Source organism: Engystomops pustulosus, chromosome 9, assembly GCF_040894005.1.
Source record: "Engystomops pustulosus chromosome 9, aEngPut4.maternal, whole genome shotgun sequence".
Lineage (NCBI taxonomy): Eukaryota > Metazoa > Chordata > Amphibia > Anura > Leptodactylidae > Engystomops > Engystomops pustulosus.
In genome coordinates this window covers 107,475,931-107,496,470 of record NC_092419.1, presented here as the reverse complement: position 1 = coordinate 107,496,470, position 20,540 = coordinate 107,475,931, and the positions used below count along the sequence as shown (strand labels likewise).

The 20,540-nt window shown below is 46.1% G+C and overlaps 1 protein-coding gene across 2 annotated transcripts in view; it reads left to right on the top strand.

The window, feature by feature from the left end:
• The first annotated feature begins 4,031 nt into the window (after positions 1-4,031).
• The window catches only part of CCDC180 (coiled-coil domain containing 180), a 61,967-nt gene continuing 45,458 nt past the window's right edge, over positions 4,032-20,540 (top strand). Inside the window, exons 1-2 of one of the 2 annotated variants that reach the window (XM_072125419.1) lie at positions 15,472-15,630; positions 17,251-17,396. The gene's annotated coding sequence lies outside the window, so the exon portion shown is untranslated. Of the gene's footprint in view, positions 4,150-15,471; positions 15,631-17,250; positions 17,397-20,540 lie in introns of those variants that run through there. The other variant, XM_072125422.1, reaches the window with a different exon arrangement.

The window sequence follows — 20,540 nt, the reverse complement described above, 5'->3', positions numbered from 1 at the left end:
TGCTGGGTGTTGTACCCCCAATAAAAACTGGACTACAGAAAGCTCATCATTATGGAAACGCTCACATTTCACATTGGAATAGGATTTTCTGTTGGCCCCACCCGGCATCTACCCGGGAAGATATCCATGTAAATTGCTGGGATTATCCGATCATCCAGATTTGCTTTTCAACTTACATTTGCCTAAATACATTGCCGGCTCATCATTGTCTATTATACAAGTCATTTGTATGTATAGATTCTGCATAGAGTTAGGAAAGCTGGAAATGACAGATTTGGCGTAAATTGCGTCCCCATGGCGGTCCCAAATATCTGTATCTGGTCCTGAAAGATTTGTTCTGGTTCCAGGACAGATTTGACCCCCCCTTAGGTTTGTTGCTAGTGGGGCACAGACATGTCATGGGCCAGGTAATAGATGACAGATTCCATACATGGAATGTCCCGGTTTACCTGTAGGTTCCCATTTCTGTCCTTGCACAGGATTATTTTTGGATATATATTTATCTTGTGGACTTTGTGTGAGACAAGGGCGTAGGATGTCCTTCCCGGTGTGGTAGATAGTGAGTGGACTTTGGCTTGAGGCTTGGAGCCCCAGGTGTGAAGTCATTGATGGGTGCTGATGGGTGCGGCTGTTTTTTCTAGATTAGATTTTTTTTTTGTTTCTGCTGGTGAAGGTCAGTCATGGATGGAGGAAGGGTGAAATGTTGTGTGAGGGTCCTTCTCCTGTGCGGACATGAAATGTATGTGTGTATGTATGTCTCAGAGCCGGCAATTCTCTGCTCCTGGTGTGTGTATCAGAGCCGGCAGCTCTCTGCTCCTGGTGTGTGTATCAGAGCCGGCAGCTCTCTGCTCCCGGTGTGTGTATCAGAGCCGGCAGCTCCCTGTTCCTGGTGTGTGTATCAGAGCCGGCAGCTCTCTGCTCCTGGTCTGTGTATCAGAGCCGGCAGCTCTCTGCTCCTGGTGTGTGTATCAGAGCCGGCAGCTCTCTGCTCCTGGTCTGTGTATCAGAGCCGGCAGCTCTCGGCTCCTGGTCTGTGTATCAGAGCCGGCAGCTCCCTGCTCCTGGTCTGTGTATCAGAGCCGGCAGCTCTCTGCTCCTGGTGTGTGTATCAGAGCCGGCAGATCCCTGGTCCTGGTGTGTGTATCAGAGCCGGCAGCTCTCTGCTCCTGGTGTGTGTATCAGAGCCGGCAGCTCTCTGCTCCTGGTCTGTGTATCAGAGCCGGCAGCTCTCTGCTCCTGGTCTGTGTATCAGAGCCGGCAGCTCCCTGCTCCTGGTCTGTGTATCAGAGCCGGCAGCTCTCTGCTCCTTGTCTGTGTATCAGAGCCGGCAGCTCTCTGCTCCTGGTCTGTGTATCAGAGCCGGCAGCTCTCTGCTCCTGGTCTGTGTATCAGAGCCGGCAGCTCCCTGCCCCTGGTGTGTGTATCAGAGCCGGCAGCTCTCTGCTCCTGGTCTGTGTATCAGAGCCGGCAGCTCTCTGCTCCTGGTGTGTGTATCAGAGCCGGCAGCTCTCTGCTCCTGGTCTGTGTATCAGAGCCGGCAGCTCTCTGCTCCTGGTCTGTGTATCAGAGCCGGCAGCTCTCTGCTCCTGGTGTATCAGAGCCGGCAGATCCCTGGTCCTGGTGTGTGTATCAGAGCCGGCAGCTCCCTGGTCCTGGTCTGTGTATCAGAGCCGGCAGCTCTCTGCTCCTGGTGTGTGTATCAGAGCCGGCAGCTCTCTGCTCCTGGTGTGTGTATCAGAGCCGGCAGCTCTCTGCTCCTGGTGTGTGTATCAGAGCCGGCAGCTCTCTGCTCCTGGTCTGTGTATCAGAGCCGGCAGCTCTCGGCTCCTGGTCTGTGTATCAGAGTCGGCAGCTCCCTGCTCCTGATCTGTGTATCAGAGCCGGCAGCTCTCTGCTCCTGGTGTGTGTATCAGAGCCGGCAGCTCTCTGCTCCTGGTGTGTGTATCAGAGCCGGCAGCTCTCTGCTCCTGGTGCGTGTATCAGAGCCGGCAGCTCTCTGCTCCTGGTGCGTGTATCAGAGCCGGCAGCTCTCTGCTCCTGGTCTGTGTATCAGAGCCGGCAGCTCTCTGCTCCTGGTCTGTGTATCAGAGCCGGCAGCTCTCTGCTCCTGGTCTGTGTATCAGAGCCGGCAGCTCTCTGCTCCTGGTCTGTGTATCAGAGCCGGCAGCTCTCTGCTCCTGGTCTGTGTATCAGAGCCGGCAGCTCCCTGCTCCTGGTGTGTGTATCAGAGCCGGCAGCTCTCTGCTCCTGGTCTGTGTATCAGAGCTGGCAGCTCTCTGCTCCTGGTGTGTGTATCAGAGCCGGCAGCTCCCTGGTCCTGGTCTGTGTATCAGAGCCGGCAGCTCCCTGCTCCTGGTGTGTGTATCAGAGCCGGCAGCTCCCTGCTCTTGGTGTGTGTATCAGAGCCGGCAGCTCTCTGCTCCTGGTGTGTGTATCAGAGCCGGCAGCTCTCTGCTCCTGGTGCGTGTATCAGAGCCGGCAGCTCTCTGCTCCTGGTGCGTGTATCAGAGCCGGCAGCTCTCTGCTCCTGGTGTGTGTATCAGAGCCGGCAGCTTTCTGCTCCTGGTCTGTGTATCAGAGCCGGCAGCTCTCTGCTCCTGGTCTGTGTATCAGAGCCGGCAGCTCTCTGCTCCTGGTGTATCAGAGCCGGCAGATCCCTGGTCCTGGTGTGTGTATCAGAGCCGGCAGCTCCCTGGTCCTGGTGTGTGTATCAGAGCCGGCAGCTCTCTGCTCCTGGTGTGTGTATCAGAGCCGGCAGCTCTCTGCTCCTGGTCTGTGTATCAGAGCCGGCAGCTCTCTGCTCCTGGTGTGTGTATCAGAGCCGGCAGCTCTCTGCTCCTGGTTAACAAAATTCAGGTTAACCCTTGCGCTGCATCTCCCAGTCTCTGGTCACACTGTGAGTATGGCAGTATATATATATATATATATATATATATATATATATATATGTGTGTGTAGTACCAGGCAGTATATATATATACACTCACCGGCCATTTTATTAGGTACACCATGCTAGTAACGGGTTGGACCCCCTTTTGCCTTCAGAACTGCCTCAATTCTTCGTGGCATAGATACAACAAGGTGCTGGAAGCTCCTCAGAGATTTTGGTCCATATTGACATGATGGCATCACACAGTTGCCGCAGATTTGTCGGCTGCACAGCCATGATGCGAATCTCCCGTTCCACCACATCCCAAAGATGCTCTATTGGATTGAGATCTGGTGACTGTGGAGCCATTTGAGTCCAGTGACCTCATTGTCATGTTCAAGAAACCAGTCTGAGATGATTCCAGCTTTATGACATGGCGCATTATCCTGCTGAAAGTAGCCATCAGATGTTACAGGGTACATTGTGCTCATAAAGGGATGGACATGGTCAGCAACAATACTCAGGTAGGCTGTGGCGTTGTACCAAGGGGCCCAAAGACACCATGACACCACCACCACCAGCCTGACCCGCTGATACAAGGCAGGATGGATCCATGCTTTCATGTTGTTGACGCCAAATTCTGACCCTACCATCCGAATGTCGCAGCAGAAATCGAAACTCATCAGACCAGGCAACATTTTTCCAATCTTCTACTGTCCAATTTCGATGAGCTTGTGCAAATTGTAGCCTCAGTTTCCTGTTCTTAGCTGAAAGGAGTGGCGCCCGGTGTGGTCTTCTGCTGCTGTAGCCCATCTGCCTCAAAGTTGGACGTACTGTGCGTTCAGAGATGCTCTTCTGCCTACCTTGGTTGTAACAGGTGGTGATTTGAGTCACTGCTGCCTTTCTATCAGCTCGAACCAGTCTGCCCATTCTCCTCTGACCTCTGGCATCAACAAGGCATTTCCGCCCACAGAACTGCCGCTCACTGGATGTTTTTTCTTTTTCGGACCATTCTCTGTAAACACTAGAGATGGGTGTGCGTTAAAATCCCAGTAGATCAGCAGTTTCTGAAATACTCAGACCAGCCCTTCTGGCACCAACAACCATGCCACGTTCAAAGGCCACAAATCACCTTTCTTCCCCATACTGATGATCGGGAGAACTGCAGGAGATTGTCTTGACCATGTCTACATGCCTAAATGAGTTGCCGCCATGTGATTGGCTGATTAGAAATTAAGTGTTAACGAGCAGTTGGACAGGTGTACCTAATAAAGTGGCCGGTGAGTGTATGTGTGTAGTACCGGGCAGTATATATATATATGTGTGTAGTACCGGGCAGTATAAATATATATATATGTGTGTATGTGTATAATACCGGGCAGTATATATATATGTGTGTAGTACCGGGGAGTATATATATATGTGTGTAGTACCGGGCAGTATATATATATATATATATATGTGTGTAGTACTGGGCAGTATATATATATATATATGTGTAGTACCGGGCAGTATATATATATATGTGTGTAGTACCGGGGAGTATATATATATGTGTGTAGTACCGGGCAGTATATATATATATATATGTCTATAATACCGGGCAGTATATATATATATGTGTGTGTGTGTGTGTGTAGTACCGGGCAGTATATATATATATGTGTGTGTAGTACTGGGCAGTATATATATGTGTGTAGTACCGGGCAGTATATATATATATGTGTGTGTGTGTATGTGTATAATACCGGGCAGTATATATATGTGTGTGTAGTACCGGGCAGTATATATATATATATATGTGTGTGTGTATGTGTATAATACCGGGCAGTATATATATATATATGTGTGTGTAGTATCGGGCAGTATATATATATGTGTGTGTGTATGTGTATAATACCGGGCAGTACATATATATGTGTGTAGTACCGGGCAGTATATATATGTGTGTGTGTATGTGTATAATACCGGGCAGTACATATATATGTGTGTAGTACCGGGCAGTATATATATGTGTGTGTGTATGTGTATACCGGGCAGTATATATATATATATTTATATGTGTGTAGTACCGGGCAGTATATATATATGTGTGTAGTACCGGGGAGTATATATATGTGTGTGTAGTACCGGGCAGTATATATATATGTGTGTGTGTAGTACTGGGCAGTATATATATGTGTGTAGTACCGGGCAGTATATATATATATATGTGTGTAGTACCGGGCAGTATATATATATATATTGTGGCAGGGTGGCTGCCACTAGAGAAGCTTTTTGGCATAAAATGTGCATTTTGCCTTATGAAAAGCTGAGTAGAAGACAGACCTGGAAAAGTTGGGTCTGTCTAATTAAGTTGATTAGTTTTCAGCTGGAGGGGCTGCACTAATACATGGGGCAGACTTCACACTGGCCTCCACCCTGGGGAAGAGACAGGCTACGGTAAAGGCCTGTGGAGCGGTGGCAGTGAACTGTACTGTGTTTTGGGGTGGCTGGCAGTAGGCCAGCACCTGGTGAGGTAGGGAACCTCGATGTGTAGTTAGTGCCGGAGAGGCTTAGGTATTATTTTATGTTTTGAGTTTGTGTACTGCCAAATAAAGCTGGCTGAGGCCAGTTTTAACCTTACTCACATTGTGTGAATTCCCTGTGTGTGCTGGTCGTCTGCTTAGGAGACGACGATCCCCGGAGCTAATTCCCTTACATATGGTGGAGGATGCGGGCATGGAAATCAGCACACACAGCGAGATTTAAAGGGCCAGTAACCCTCATGTGAGAGACTGTTGTTCCTGCTGCTGGAGGTGGTCACGGGAAGATTTGTCTTGGTGTGAGAGATATACAGAGACTGCTGGTTTGCTGTGGGAGTAATCGCCATGGGTCCGATGGATGAGTTCCAGAGACGCTGCCGGCAGATGATGTGGGAGGACCTTGGAATGCCAGAAGCCATTCGGGTTATGGAGACCCCAAATGCCAAGCCGAGCGGTTCCCAGCCGATGGTTCGAGATGTCTGTGATCGATCTGCAGTTCCTGAGGAGAGGTTGCTATGTGCCGCTGCCGGGGGCAACCGACGGGAGCAGCCTTGCAGATGTCTACGGATGAACCGGTGTGTGGCGGAATGTCCTGCGGCCAAGTGGCCACGTGTTGCAGCGTGTATGCAGCAGCGCAAAGATGTGGTTGCTAGGGGCAACCAACGGCGACAGCATGCGGCTGTGCCATGTGAGGTCAGTGCACCTCGTTGTCCTCTGGTCAGGAGACCAGAGAAGTTGCCAGTCAAGACCTGTGAGATGATAGTGGGTGGAATCCCGCTTATGGTGGAACTGGACTGTTCTCAGGATGTCTCCAGAGTTAATCCGGACATCTTATTGTTCCTGAAGTACCAGCCAGGGAAGGGTAAGACTGTCTGGATTGACTTTGAAAGTGATATTGCGATTGTGACACATAAGCTGGAGATTTGTGCAGATCTGGAGGTGGAGTTCATCCTGGGGAAAAACTTCCCTTTTTTCTGGGACTTGTGGGAAAGTATTCCAAGTGGGGGGAATAGCTGCTTTTCCTGGGAGACCCCTCTGACATCGGGTACAGTCCCAATCTCCCCAAAGGACGATCTGGAGAAGTCTCAGCGACCTGAGGTGATGGTGGGTGGAGTCTCAACAGGTTGCAGTCTGAACTGTGACCAAGGGGTCTTGATCCCACAGAAGGAGACTCTGCCACTGAGACTGATAAAGTCTGATGGACTATGTGATGAGGATAATATTTGTGATGCCTTAATTTCTGAAGTTAACCCTTAGGCGCACCAGGACGTTATAGTACGTCCCCGAGGCTACATACTGAGCGCACGGGGACGTTCTATAACGTCCTGCTTCTGGCACCGGCTCGCGAACGGAGCCGGCACCAGAAGCAGCGGCTGTCAGCTGTCTAGTACAGCTGACAGCCTGCGCTAACACCCGCGATCGGAGCCGGCTCTGATCGCGGGTGTTAACCCCTTACACGCCGCGGTCAAGCATGACCGCGGCGTGTAAGGGTGTCTGCGCCGTGAATCGGATCCCCCGTGCCGCTTACCGGGGGATCCGATCCACTTCTGGGCAGCTCCGTGGACTGGCATGTGCCTCGGAGCTGCCCGGTTGCCATGGCAGCCAGACCCCTTCCGGGTCTGACTGTAAACTGTCTGAGCATGCGCAAGCTTGCTCAGACAGTTTACACTGCTCTACAATAAAATAGTATTGTAGAGCAGTGTATTGAACTTAAACCAGTGATCAGAGCATCACTGGTTCAAGTTCAAGTATGTATAAGTAAAAAAAAGTAAAAAACACTAAAGTTATCACATTACAATAAATAAAAAATAAATACATAAAAATATAAGCCCCTAAAATGTCACTTTCCTATAAAAACACTTAATAAAGTATAAAAAACACAAAAACACAAAAAAAACCCGCATATTTGGTATTGCCGCGTCCGTAACAATCTGTATAATAAAACCGAATCGTTACTGGACCCGCACGGTAAACGCCGTAGAAAAAAAAACGCAAAAACGTTCCGAAAAAAGATAATTTTTAATTAATACCCTATACAAAATGCTCTAAAAAGTGATTTAAAAAATGTTATGCACTCCAAAATAAGCCCACTAAAAAGAACAACTCTTCTCGCAAAAAATAAGCCCCTAACTAGATTTGTCAGCCGAAAAATAAAAAAGTTATGCATATGAAAAGATGGTGATGCTAAAATGAACAAGATTTTCTCCAAATTGGTTTTTATTCAGTACAATTGAATAAAATACACAAAACCCCCACATATTTGGTATCCCTGCGTCCGTAACAATCTGCATAATAAAACAGAATCGTTATTAGATTCGCAAAGTGAACCCCGTTAAAAAAACCCAAAAAAAGCTCCAAAAAAAAGACAATTTTCAATTAATACCTTATAAAAAATGCTCTAAAAATTAATTTAAAAAATGTTATGCAATCTAAAATAAGACCACTAAAAAGAACAATCCTTCTCGCAAAAAATAAGCCCTTAAACAGATTTGTGAGGCGAAAAATAAAAAAGTTATGCATATGAAAGTCGGTGATGCTAAAATTAACAACATTTTTGCCAAATTACTTTTTATTCAGTAAAAATGGGAAAAATAAAAAATCTATATAAATGAGGTCTTTTCGTAATCGTGGCGACCCATAGAATAAAAATAATATACTATTTTTATGGTATGGTAAACGGCCAAAAAAAAAACAAACAAAAATCTTCCTAAAAAGTGATGATTTTCATTTCCTCCACCAACAAAGAGTTAATAAAATCTCATCAATTAGCCTATAGATTCCCCCAAATTACGTACCAGAAAAGTGCATCTCATGTGGCAAAAGAAATAAGCCCCTATAGGTCCACATTAAAAAAAGAAAAAAATTATAGCCTGTACAATGTGACATAGCAAATCTGATCTGCATGGCGCCTCCTTCCCTCCTATGCCCAGGCGTGCGCCCATACAGCAGGTTACCACCACATATGGGGTATCCGTGTACTCGGGAGAGATTGGGTAACAAACTTTGTGGAGCCTTTTTTAATTTAATCCATTGTAAATGTTTAATTTTCCACCCAAAATGAGTGTATTGTGAAAAAATATTACAATTTGCAGACTGCACCTCCATTTTGTTTTAACCCCTATAAAACACCTAAAGGGTTAACAAACTTCTTAAAAGTGGTTTTTCATACATTGAGTGGTGTAGTTTCCACAATGGGGTAATTTATGAGTCTCGCTATTATTTAGGCCTCTCGTTGTCAATTAGAAGTTGAGCAGGTCCATCTAAATACGGGTTTTGGTGATTTTACAAAAAATGTGAAAAATGATACCTAAATTCTGAGCCTCATAACATTCTAGTAAAATATGTGGAATCTTAAAAAACCATGCCAACATAAAGCAGACATTTGGGAAATGTAAGTTATGAATTTATTTGGGTGCTATGACTATCTGCATCAAAAGTAGAGAATTTAGAACGTTGAAAATAAAGAATTTTTCCAAATTTTTGCCAAATTTTGTTTTTTTTCATAACTAAACGCAAAAGATTTAATCCAAATTTTTAAACTAATTTGAAGTACAATGTGTCACGAGAAAACAATCTCAAAATCCCCTGGATATCTCATAGCATTCCAAAGCTATAACCACTTATAGTGACACAGGTCAGATTTGAAAAATGGGTCCGCGTCCTTAAGGCCAAAAGAGGCTGCGTCCCCTAGGGGTTAAACCAGAAAAGTGTAATGTTGTGCATAATCTGCCTCTAACCTGTGATTATAGTGTTAACTGTGATTATATGACACTACCTGTAACATGTGACAATTCTGCAATGCCGATAACATCTGATAGCGTTACAATGTCTGTTCAGAATTATGCAGAATGTGAACTAGGTGCAGCCCTAGATACTGAGAGAGTTAGCTCAGAGGTGCCCCTAGAGGTTGTGAGTTGTAATGACACAGGTAGCGAGCCTGAGATGTGTAATGTAGCTAATGGCAGTTCAGATAGGGATACCGCCATAGCAAGGGCAGGTGAAGATAATGAGATCCTGATTGTTAGTGGTTTCCCTTCAGCCCAGAGTTACACAAACAGTGAGTGTGAACAGAGCCCTAGAGAAGCAGCTACTCGCTCAGAACCTGCAGGAGGTGAGGATAGCCTGTGTCAGTCACCTGTGGAGGAGTCTCACATCAGTGTTCAGGAAATGTCAGGGGGAGACCAGACATCTGATACCCCTGAGGCTTCTGAGGAGATTGATGTACTGAGTTCGTGTGTGAACAAGGCCAGAAGAAGCATCAATAAACTGAAGCGTCATGTGAATACTGGTTTGCGGAATAACTGGTATAAATGCTACAATTGTCACGTGTCTTATAGAAGAAAAGATGACCTAAAGAGACATATATTACAGAAACATGAGTTGAAGATTGATATCTCGTACTGTCCTTTCTGTGATACAGTGTTTGCAAAGAAAAGTGAATGGGAGGTTCACATGTGTACGTGTTCGGGGAGCAAAAGAAAGTGCCAAAATGGTGATGCCGACCTCCAGGTGTGTTCTGTCGGGATGTGGCACCAGAAGTGTCCTAGGAAGGAGACCAGGCGTAAACCAGACCCCTGTACACCTGCTGATGAACCGCAGAATACGCATGATGGCGTGCTGACTGAAATTGTGTGTGAACAGGGTGGAAGCGCCACTCTTAATCATACACCTACGGATGAGGGGGCCCCAGATCCACAGAAGGTGGTGGAACATGTGATGCACCAGCCCTTTGGTAGTTCTGCCTGCAGTGTGGTGAGTGCAGTCTACAACTCTGTGAGGGAAGGTCGCCCATGCATCCGCAGTGATCGTGATGTTGCTGAGAAGGAGGAGAAGCCCTTGACTGACGTTACAGTGACTGGATCAAGGCCTCTCATAGGCATTCTGGAGCCACCGGTTGCCACAAGTAATGACTTTGCTTGCAAAGGTTTGGGGAAACAGGAGTCCAACCTGGCTTTTCTTCAGCAGCCAACTGGAAAAGCCGTATAGAAGACAAATACAGTGACTGGTGCCCGAGACACTGTTACAGGTGCGATGTCCGGTATATTGGGCTGGGAAGCTGGTGCAGTACAAGGCGGTGTGGCTGTGACTAAGTCTGTAGTCCCAACCGTGATGGCCACCCAAGTGGGATCGCTTATAACCAGTAGCCTGAATACAGTCTTGGGAAAATCCGAAGAATGGGTTGATGGTTACCTCCCGAAGACAGGTGAAGAGCTGTCTCAGCCTGCTGAACCTGTGGAGAAGGTTGAAGTGGCGCCAAGTCTACAACAAAGGGACCAGCCGAGTTGCTGTGTACGTGTGGAAGCTCTGTCGTCTCGTCTCTGTCATAGTGCATGCCAGCATTCTCTGGGCAAGTGGAGGAATACCCAGATGGGCCCTACAGAGACTCCAGCACAGCTGCACCCAACGGTAGATCTGACTGATCATCTGAAGAGCGAAAGTGAAGATGGTCTTGATGGTGAGAAGTGCCTTGAAGATATACCGGGTGATGACTGCAGTGGATGTGAGGAGACGGTGTCTGATATAATGTCAGCAGAGCCCTCGAAATTCCTACACAGGAAAGACTCGGTGAAGAGGTGTTAGCCAGCAAGGCGTATGAAGGACTGACCGAGGAAGAGGTCAGCCAGGAACCTAGTGCAAGCCATAAAGAGCTTAAGGCTGCCATTGTGGAAAGTCCATGCCAGGACTTGAGTCCGAAGTCCGAAGTGTTAGCTGGAGGTGATGAGGATGATGCTGATGCTGAGATGAGTTTCACCTACACCGAGAGCGGAGGTTGTGACCTCAGAGGTAGCAAGCGCACAGCTTTGCAGACATGTGACCAGAAGCTCACCAATGTGAATCGTGCCCTGGTTCTGAACGGTAATGCCCCCTTCAATGACAAAGAAGGTGCCGAAGCTGAAGACTGGAAAACGGGCAAACCCGTGCGTGTCGTGTGCAATGCTACGGGGAAGAAGCACAGTGCATATGCCTCAGTGGATGGTAACCGGTGTGACGGCATCCACAAGGTGATGAAGAGATGGGGCCTAACCATGCCAAGTCCTGAGGGGTATGTGGAGTCTCCAGTAAAATGCAAGAGAAAGAGGAGAAGAAAATCTATCATTGTTAATAGAGACATGATTAAAGATGATCAGTTGTGTGAAGGAAGAGATGCTGGGACTAATTTTGAGCTGTCTGTGTCTCCTGCAGTTAAGGAAAAAAGCTGTCATTTTCCAGGTATAGGAGATGTAGTAGATAGTAGGGTCTCTGCAGTGCTTTTAGGAACCGTAGGGATTAGACCCCAATATAGGAGCTTTGACCCCGGAGGGAGAATTAAGCTTATTGATCAGGCCTACGGCCTTGATCACAGGTGGAGGATATGTGGCAGGGTGGCTGCCACTAGAGAAGCTTTTCGGCATAAAATGTGCATTTTGCCTTATGAAAAGCTGAGTAGAAGACAGACCTGGAAAAGTTGGGTCTGTCTAATTAAGTTGATTAGTTTTCAGCTGGAGGGGCTGCACTAATACATGGGGCAGACTCAGGGGCGCACCTGCCATGAGGCGAGTTGAGATTCTCGCCTCAGGCGGCACTCCTCCTGCTAGACGAGGGAACGGCGTCGGGCTCCCACCTGCCGGCATGTGCTCCGGCCACCACGTCCCCCGTCAGCCGGCACATGGACCTGCCCTACACATCAACCCGCCCGCTGGCCGGAAGACTCGCCCATGACCAGCCAATCACATCCTCCTGCCTGCCGGCACACTCCCCCGCGGCCCGCCCCAATCACAGCCAACCGCGCGGCACATTTCGCCCCGCATCCCACCCATCACATCCACCCGCTCACCGGCATTTCCCCTCGCAGCCCGCCCATCACATCAACATGCCCGCTGGCTGGCACACTCCCTAGCGGACCGCCCATCACATCCACCCGGCGGCACTTCCCCTCGCGGCCCGCCCTTCACATCCACCGTCCCGCCAGCCGGCACTTCCCCTCGCGGCCCGCTCATCACTTCCACCGGCCTCCCAGCACTTCCCCTCGCGGCCCGCCGGCCGGCACATCCACCCGCCCGGTCCCCGGCTCCGATCCCTCCCCCCGGCTCCGGTCCTCCCCCCCCCCCCCCCCCCCCCGGCTCCGTTTCCCCCCTTTCCCCCGGGACTGATTCCCACCTCCCTGGCAAAGCCTACCCCCCACTGGAAGACAAGAAGAAACAAGGTAAGGTAACTTCTTTGTATGTATGTATATTTAAGTATGTATGTATGTATGTATATATATATATATATTTGTATATTCTGTATGTGGTATATGTATATGTGTGTGTGTATATTTGGTGTATATACTGTTTATAAATGTATTTGCTGTATGTATAGTCAGTATGCATGTGTGTACATTCAGCATGCCACCATGTAAAATATAACATATGGCGGCACGCTGTATGTATTTTATGGTATATGGCGGCACGCTGTATATATTATATACTATATGGGGGCACGCTGTATGTATTGTACGGTATATGGCTGCATCTGTATGTATTATATGGTTTATGGCGGCACGCTGTATATATTATATACTATATGGTGGCACGCTGTATGTATTATATGGTGTATGGCGGCACGCTGTATATATTATATACTATATGGGGGCACGCTGTATGTATTATATGGTGTATGGCGGCACGCTGTATATATTATATACTATTTGTGGGCACGCTGTATGTATTGTACGGTATATGGCTGCATCTGTATGTATTATATGGTTTATGGCGGCACGCTGTATATATTATATACTATATGGTGGCACGCTGTATGTATTATATGGTATATGGGGGCACGCTGTATGTATTATATAGTATATGGTGGCACGCTGTATGTATTATATGGTATATGGGGGCACGCTGTATGTATTATATAGTATATGGTGGCACGCTGTATGTATTATATGGTATATGGGGGCACGCTGTATGTATTATATAGTATATGGTGGCACTCTGTATGCATTATATGGTTTATGGTGTCATGCTGTATATATTATATACTATATGGCGGCACGCTGTATGTATTATATGGAATATGGCAGCACACTGTATGTATTATATGGTATATGGCAGCACACTGTACCTATTTTATGGTATATGGCGGCACGCTGTATGTATTATATGGTATATGGCGGCATGCTGTATGTATTATATGGTATATGGCGGCACACTGTATGTATTATATGGTATATGGCGGCACGCTGTATGTATTATATGGTATATGGCGGCACACTGTATGTATTATATGGTATATGGCGGCACGCTGTATGTATTATATGGTATATGGGGGCACGCTGTGTGTATTGTATGGTATATGGTGGCACGCTGTGTGTATTATATGGTAGATAGCGGCACACTGTATATATTATATGGTATATGGGGGCACCCTGTATGTGTTATATGGTATATGGTGGCATGCTGTATGTATTATATGGTATATGGCGGCACGCTGTATGTATAATATGGTATATGGGGGCACCCTGTATGTGTTATATGGTATATGGCGGTATGCTGTATGTATTATATGGTATATGGCAGCACGCTGTGTGTATTATATGGTATATGGGGGCACACTGTATATATTATATAGCAGTGATGGCCAACCTTTTAGAGATTGAGTGCCAAAAATGAACCACAAAAAACACTAGCTTTTCCCAAAGTGCCAACACGGCAATTTAGGCTGTAACAAACTTATTGCTACCAGAAATTTGGAGCTCCAATCCAACCGTGTCCACACCTTTTCACTCTTCGGACAGGACCAAGCAACACAGGATGGGTCACTTTAAAATAGCAGGGCACTACTTGGACTTGGAGACTGCAGGAAGATGCCATTTCTGGCAAACTCTGTGCCTGTGAGACAGCCCGTGTGCCCACAGAGAGGCCTCTGAGTGCCATCTCTGGCACCAGTGCCATAGGTTCGCCACCACTGTTATATAGTATATGGCAGCACACTGTATATATTATATGGTATATGGCGGCACACTGTATATATTATATGGTATATGGCAGCACACTGTATATATTATATGGTATATGGCAGCACACTGTATATATTATATGGTATATGGCGGCACACTGTATATATTATATGGTATATGGCAGCACACTGTATATATTATATGGTATATGGCGGCACGCTGTATGTATTATATGGTATATGGCAGCACACTGTATATATTATATGGTATATGGCAGCACACTGTATATATTATATGGTATATGGCGGCACACTGTAAGTATTATATGGTATATGGCGTCACGCTGTATTGATTTTATATTATATGGCGGATTGTTGTATGTATTTGTGCTTTGTAGTAGCTCGCTGTGTGTATTATATAGTACACGGCGGGATGCTCTATCTATTTTGCATTGCTTTATTTTCACATTAAACCAATATGATTGGGTCTGGTCCTGACACTCCTTTATATATTACATATATGGAGTGGGGGGGGGCGTCTTTTTATAGCTCGCCTCAGGCAGCAGAAAGGCTAGGTGCACCCCTGGGCAGACTTCACACTGGGCTCCACCCTGGGGAAGAGACAGGCTACGGCAAAGGCCTGTGGAGCGGTGGCAGTGAACTGTACTGTGTTTTGGGGTGGCTGGCAGTAGGCCAGCACCTGGTGAGGTAGGGAACCTCGATGTGTAGTTAGTGCCGGAGAGGCTTAGGTATTATTTTATGTTTTGAGTTTGTGTACTGCCAAATAAAGCTGGCTGAGGCCAGTTTTAACCTTACTCACATTGTGTGAATTCCCTGTGTGTGCTGGTCGTCTGCTTAGGAGACGACAATCCCCGGAGCTAATTCCCTTACAATATATATATATATATATATATGCAGAGCCGGATCTACATTGGCGCTCCTGGAGCACTTGCGCCGGGCCCCGGGTTCAGCCCTCTCTCTATGGGGCCCCGGCATCTGGCGCTGTAGATCCGGCCCTGTACACAAGAACATGCTACAGGGGCCCCCGCAGGTATCAGCTGCTAAGTATGGGGCTGCTAAACGCTATTAGCAGCCCCATACTGACACGCACACACTATATGGTACTGTGCCTTTAAGGCACAGATACCATAGAGTGGCAGAAGTGCAGGCAGAGCGACCTCTGCCTGCACTTTCAGTCCTCCACAGACGGCCGATCTATGACTCATAGATCGCTCCGTCTGTGTCTCCACACTGCAGGGAGATGAAGAGCCTGGGTGCAGATCATCCTGTCAGCGCTGCGAGGGATCGTCTGGAAAGGTGAGTGAACTTTTATTATTTTATTGTTTTACAGGGGCCCAGAAAGGAAGATAGAAGATAATTTATATATATTAAGGGGCAAATGTATAGTGGAGGGGGGTATTTATATATGGAGGAGGCACTGTATAGGAGACAGAGGGGGGGAGCCACTGTATAGGGGACGAGGGGGGTGTAATTTATATATAGAAGAGTCACTGTATATGGGGGGTGTATTTTATATATGTTGAGGAGCAAATGTATAGTAGAGGGGGGTTATTTATATAGAGGAGCCACTGTATGGGGAGTGGGGGGTGTAATTTATATAGAGAGGAGCCATTGTATAGGGGACGGGAGAGGGTGTAATATATATATATATATATATATATATATATATATATATATATATATATATATATATATATATATATATATATATATATATAGAGAGAGAGAGAGAAGGAACTGTATAGGGGGCGAGGGGGGTGTAATTTGTAAATAGGGAAGCCACTGTATAGGGGGCGAGGGGGGTGTAATTTGTAAATAGGGAAGCCACTGTATAGGGGGCGAGGGGGGTGTAATTTATAAATAGGGAAGCCACTGTATAGGGGGCGAGGGGGGTGTCATTTATAAATAGGGAAGCCACTGTATAGGGGGCGAGGGGGGTGTCATTTATATATAGAGGAGCCACTGTATAGGGGACGAGGGGGGTGTCATTTATATATAGAGGAGCCACTGTATAGGGGACGAGGGGGGTGTCATTTATATATAGAGGAGCCACTGTATAGGGGGCGAGGGGGGTGTCATTTATATATAGAGGAGCCACTGTATAGGGGGCGAGGGGGGTGTAATTTATAAATAGGGAAGCCACTGTATAGGGGACAGGGGGGTGTAATTTATAAATAGGGAAGCCACTGTATAGGGGACGAGGGGGTGTAATTTATAAATAGGGAAGCCACTGTATAGGGGGCGAGGGGGGTGTAATTTATAAATAGGGAAGCCACTGTATAGGGGGCGAGGGGGGTGTAATTTATATATAGAGGAGCCACTGTATAGGGGACGAGGGGGGTGTCATTTATATATAGAGGAGCCACTGTATAGGGGGCGAGGGGGGTGTCATTTATATATAGTGGAGCCACTGTATAGGGGGCGAGGGGGGTGTAATTTATATATAGAGGAGCCACTGTATAGGGGACGAGGGGGGTGTCATTTATATATAGAGGAGCCACTGTATAGGGGACGGGAGGAGGTGTCATATATAGAGGAGCCACTGTATAGGGGACGGGAGGAGGTGTCATTTATATATAGGGAAGCCACTGTATAGGGGACGGGAGGAGGTGTCATTTATATATAGAGGAGCCACTGTATAGGGGACGGGAGGAGGTGTCATTTATATATAGAGGAGCCACTGTATAGGGGAGTAGGTGTCATTTATATGTTTTGGGTTTAGTTGGTAAGTGGCGGTTGCTGTATAGCAGGGGCAGCTTTATATAAATGAATGTAAATGGCAGTGTACAGTGAGTGGCCTATAGCAGGGGTACTGTTCATTCATAAATGAGGGTGCCATATATAGCTTTAGTAAGCAGGTGTTGTCTATATATATCCAGGTGCCATGATATTGTCAGTAATTGAGGTATCTTTAAGGGCACAGATGTGCTGCCAAGAGCTGAAGACATCTAGGGGCGAATTCATCACAGCTGGAGGAGTTACACCGGATGAAGAAGAGATCCCAGTCTACAGGGGGCGCTATAGAGGCTGTAATGAGGTTGTAATGAAGAAGACAGTAAACAGTGAGTAATCAGATATAATTATATTAAAATATTTTTGTTTATCTGCAGAGCATTTCATTTTTAATTTGAATGCATTTTTTGGTACTGTTTTTTTATTAAGTATGTGTTAGGTGGTATTATTTTGCAGTGGTAATGATAGTGGAGTGGTGGTATTATTTTGCAGTAGTAATGGTGGCAGTCTGGTGGTATTATTCAGTCATACCACAGTAGTAATGGTAGTGGTGTGGTGTATTATTCAGTCATACCGCAGTAGTAATGGTAGCGGTCTGGTGGTATTATTCAGTCATACCGCAGTAGTAATGGTAGTGGTGTGGTATTATTCAGTCATGATGCAGTGGTAATGGTAGCGGTGTGGTGGTATTATTCAGTCATGATGTAGTGGTAATGGTAGCAGTGTGGTGGTATTATTCAGTCTTGATGCAGTGGTAATGGTAGTGGTGTGGTATTATTCAGTCATGATGCGGTGGTAATGGTAGCGGTGTGGAGGTATTATTCAGACATGATGCAGTGGTAATGGTAGTGGTGTGGCGGTATTATTCAGTCATGATGCAGTGGTAATGGTAGTGGTGTGGTGGTATTATTCAGACATGATGCAGTGGTAATGGTAGTGGTGTAGTGGTATTATTCAGACATTATGCAGTGGTAATGGTAGTGGTGTGGTCATATTATTCAGTCATGATGCAGTGGTAATGGTAGTGGTGTAGTGGTATTATTCAGTCATGATGCAGTGGTAATGATAGTGGTGTGGTGATATTATTCAGACATGATGCAGTGGTAATGGTAGTGGTGTAGTGGTATTATTCAGACATGATGCAGTGGTAATGGTAGTGGTGTAGTGGTATTATTCAGACATGATGCAGTGGTAATGGTAGTGGTGTGGTGGTATTATGCAGTCATGATGTAGTGGTAATGGTAGTGGTGTGGCGGTATTATTCAGACATGATGCAGTGGTAATGGTAGCGGTGTGGCGGTATTATTCAGTCAGGATACAGGGGTAATGGTAGTGGTGTGGCGGTATTATTCAGACATGATGGAGTGGTAATGGTAGTGGTGTGGTGGTATTATTCAGACATGATGGAGTGGTAATGGTGTGGTAATATTATAAAGTCATGATGCAGTGGTAATGGTAGTGGTGATATTATTCAGACATGATGCAGAGGTAATGGTAGTGGTGTGGTGTATTATTCAGTCATGATGCAGGGGTAGTGGTAGCTGTGTAGTGGTATTATTCAGATATGATGCAGTGGTAATGGTAGTGGTGTGGTGGTATTATTCAGATATGATGCAGTGGTAATGGTAGCGGTGTGGTGGTATTATTCAGACATGATGCAGTGGTAATGGTAGTGGTGTGGTGGTATTATTCAGACATGATGCATAGGTAATGGTAGTGGTGTGGTCATATTATTCAGTCATGATGCAGTGGTAATGGTAGTGGTGTGGTGGTATTATTCAGACATGATGCAGTGGTAATGGTAGTGGTGTGGGGGCACAGTGTGGTCAGTTGTGGTGTGAGGGGTATATATGATACATGTGGGGTACATTGTGGTCAGTTGTAGTGTGAGGGGTATATATGATATATATGTGGGGGCACAGTGTGGTCAGTTGTAGTGTGAGGGGTATTTATGATATATATGTGGGGGTACAGATTGGTCAGTTGTAGTGTGAGGGGTATGTATGATATATATGTGGGGGCACAGTGTGGTCATTTATGGTGTGAGAGGTATATATGAAATATGTGGGGGCACAGTGTGGTCAGTTGTAGTGTGAGGGGTATATATGATATATATGTGGGGGTATAGTGTGGTCAGTTGTAGTGTGAGGGGTATATATGATATATGGGGGGGGCATAGTGTGGTCAGTTGTAGTGTGAGGGGTATATATGATATATTTGGGGGTATAGTGTGGTCAGTTGTAGTGTGAGGGGTATATATGATATATGTGGGGGCACAGTGTGGTCAGTTGTAGTGTGAGGGGTATATATGATATGTGCGGGGGTATAGTGTGGTCAGTTGTAGTGTGAGGGGTATATATGATATATGCGGGGGCACAGTGTGGTCAGTTGTGGTGTGAGGGGTATATATGATATATGTGGGGGCACAGTGTGGTCAGTTGTAGTGTGAGGGGTATATATGATATATGTGGGGGTATAGTGTGGTCAGTTGTAGTGTGAGGGGTATATATGATATATGTGGGGGCACAGTGTGGTCAGTTGTGTTGTAAGGGGTATTTAAATATATGTATATAGGATGATGCCAACCAGGTCTGTTTTAAAAACCTGCAGAGATGAGTCTTGGCTGCAAGAAGTCTCCCTGAAGATTAGACAGGAGCGAAGAGACAACATCAGGGGCGTATGCTGGTACATACTGGTCTGTCTGTGTAGGTTATCATATAGTATTGCAGTATTATCCAGTCATTATGTAGTGGTGATAATCAGGATGTAATGTTATTATTTGGGCCTGGTACAGAGGTGTCATTAGTGATATTGCCCTTTGCTCGTGGTGTTCATCAAGTTCATCAATAAATGGAGTTTATATGTGGTAAATCATTGGTAATACTGGTCTGTGTACAGAGTCTTGTGTTCAGTATCAGGATGTTGGTATTTTCTTTATGTTGTGGTGATGCTGTGGGTTGCAGTTTCGAGGCATCTTTTGGAATAGTTTGGAATATTGGTTTTATGATAGTTTTAATTGGTAACAGTATTGTGGTATCATTATCTGGTAGTAGTATGGCGCTGATATTTGTAATAGGATAACTATGTGGTATCTTTTTTTCACATATATTGTTGTGGAAGGGGGCCCCGCGTTGGCTGCCGAGCTGGGGGGCCCCATCTTAAATGAGGTGCTCCATACCGCTGGGACCCTTAATCTGGCCCTGTATATATGTATGTGTGTGTATGTGTATAATACCGGGCAGTATATATGTATGTGTATAATACCGGGCAGTATATATATATGTGTGTGTGTATGTGTATAATACCGGGCAGTATATATATATATATGTGTGTGTGTGTAGTACCGGGCAGTATATATATATATGTGTGTGTAGTACCGGGCAGTATATATATGTGTGTGTAGTACCGGGCAGTATATATATGTGTATAATACCGGGCAGTATATATATGTGTGTGTGTGTAGTACCGGGCAG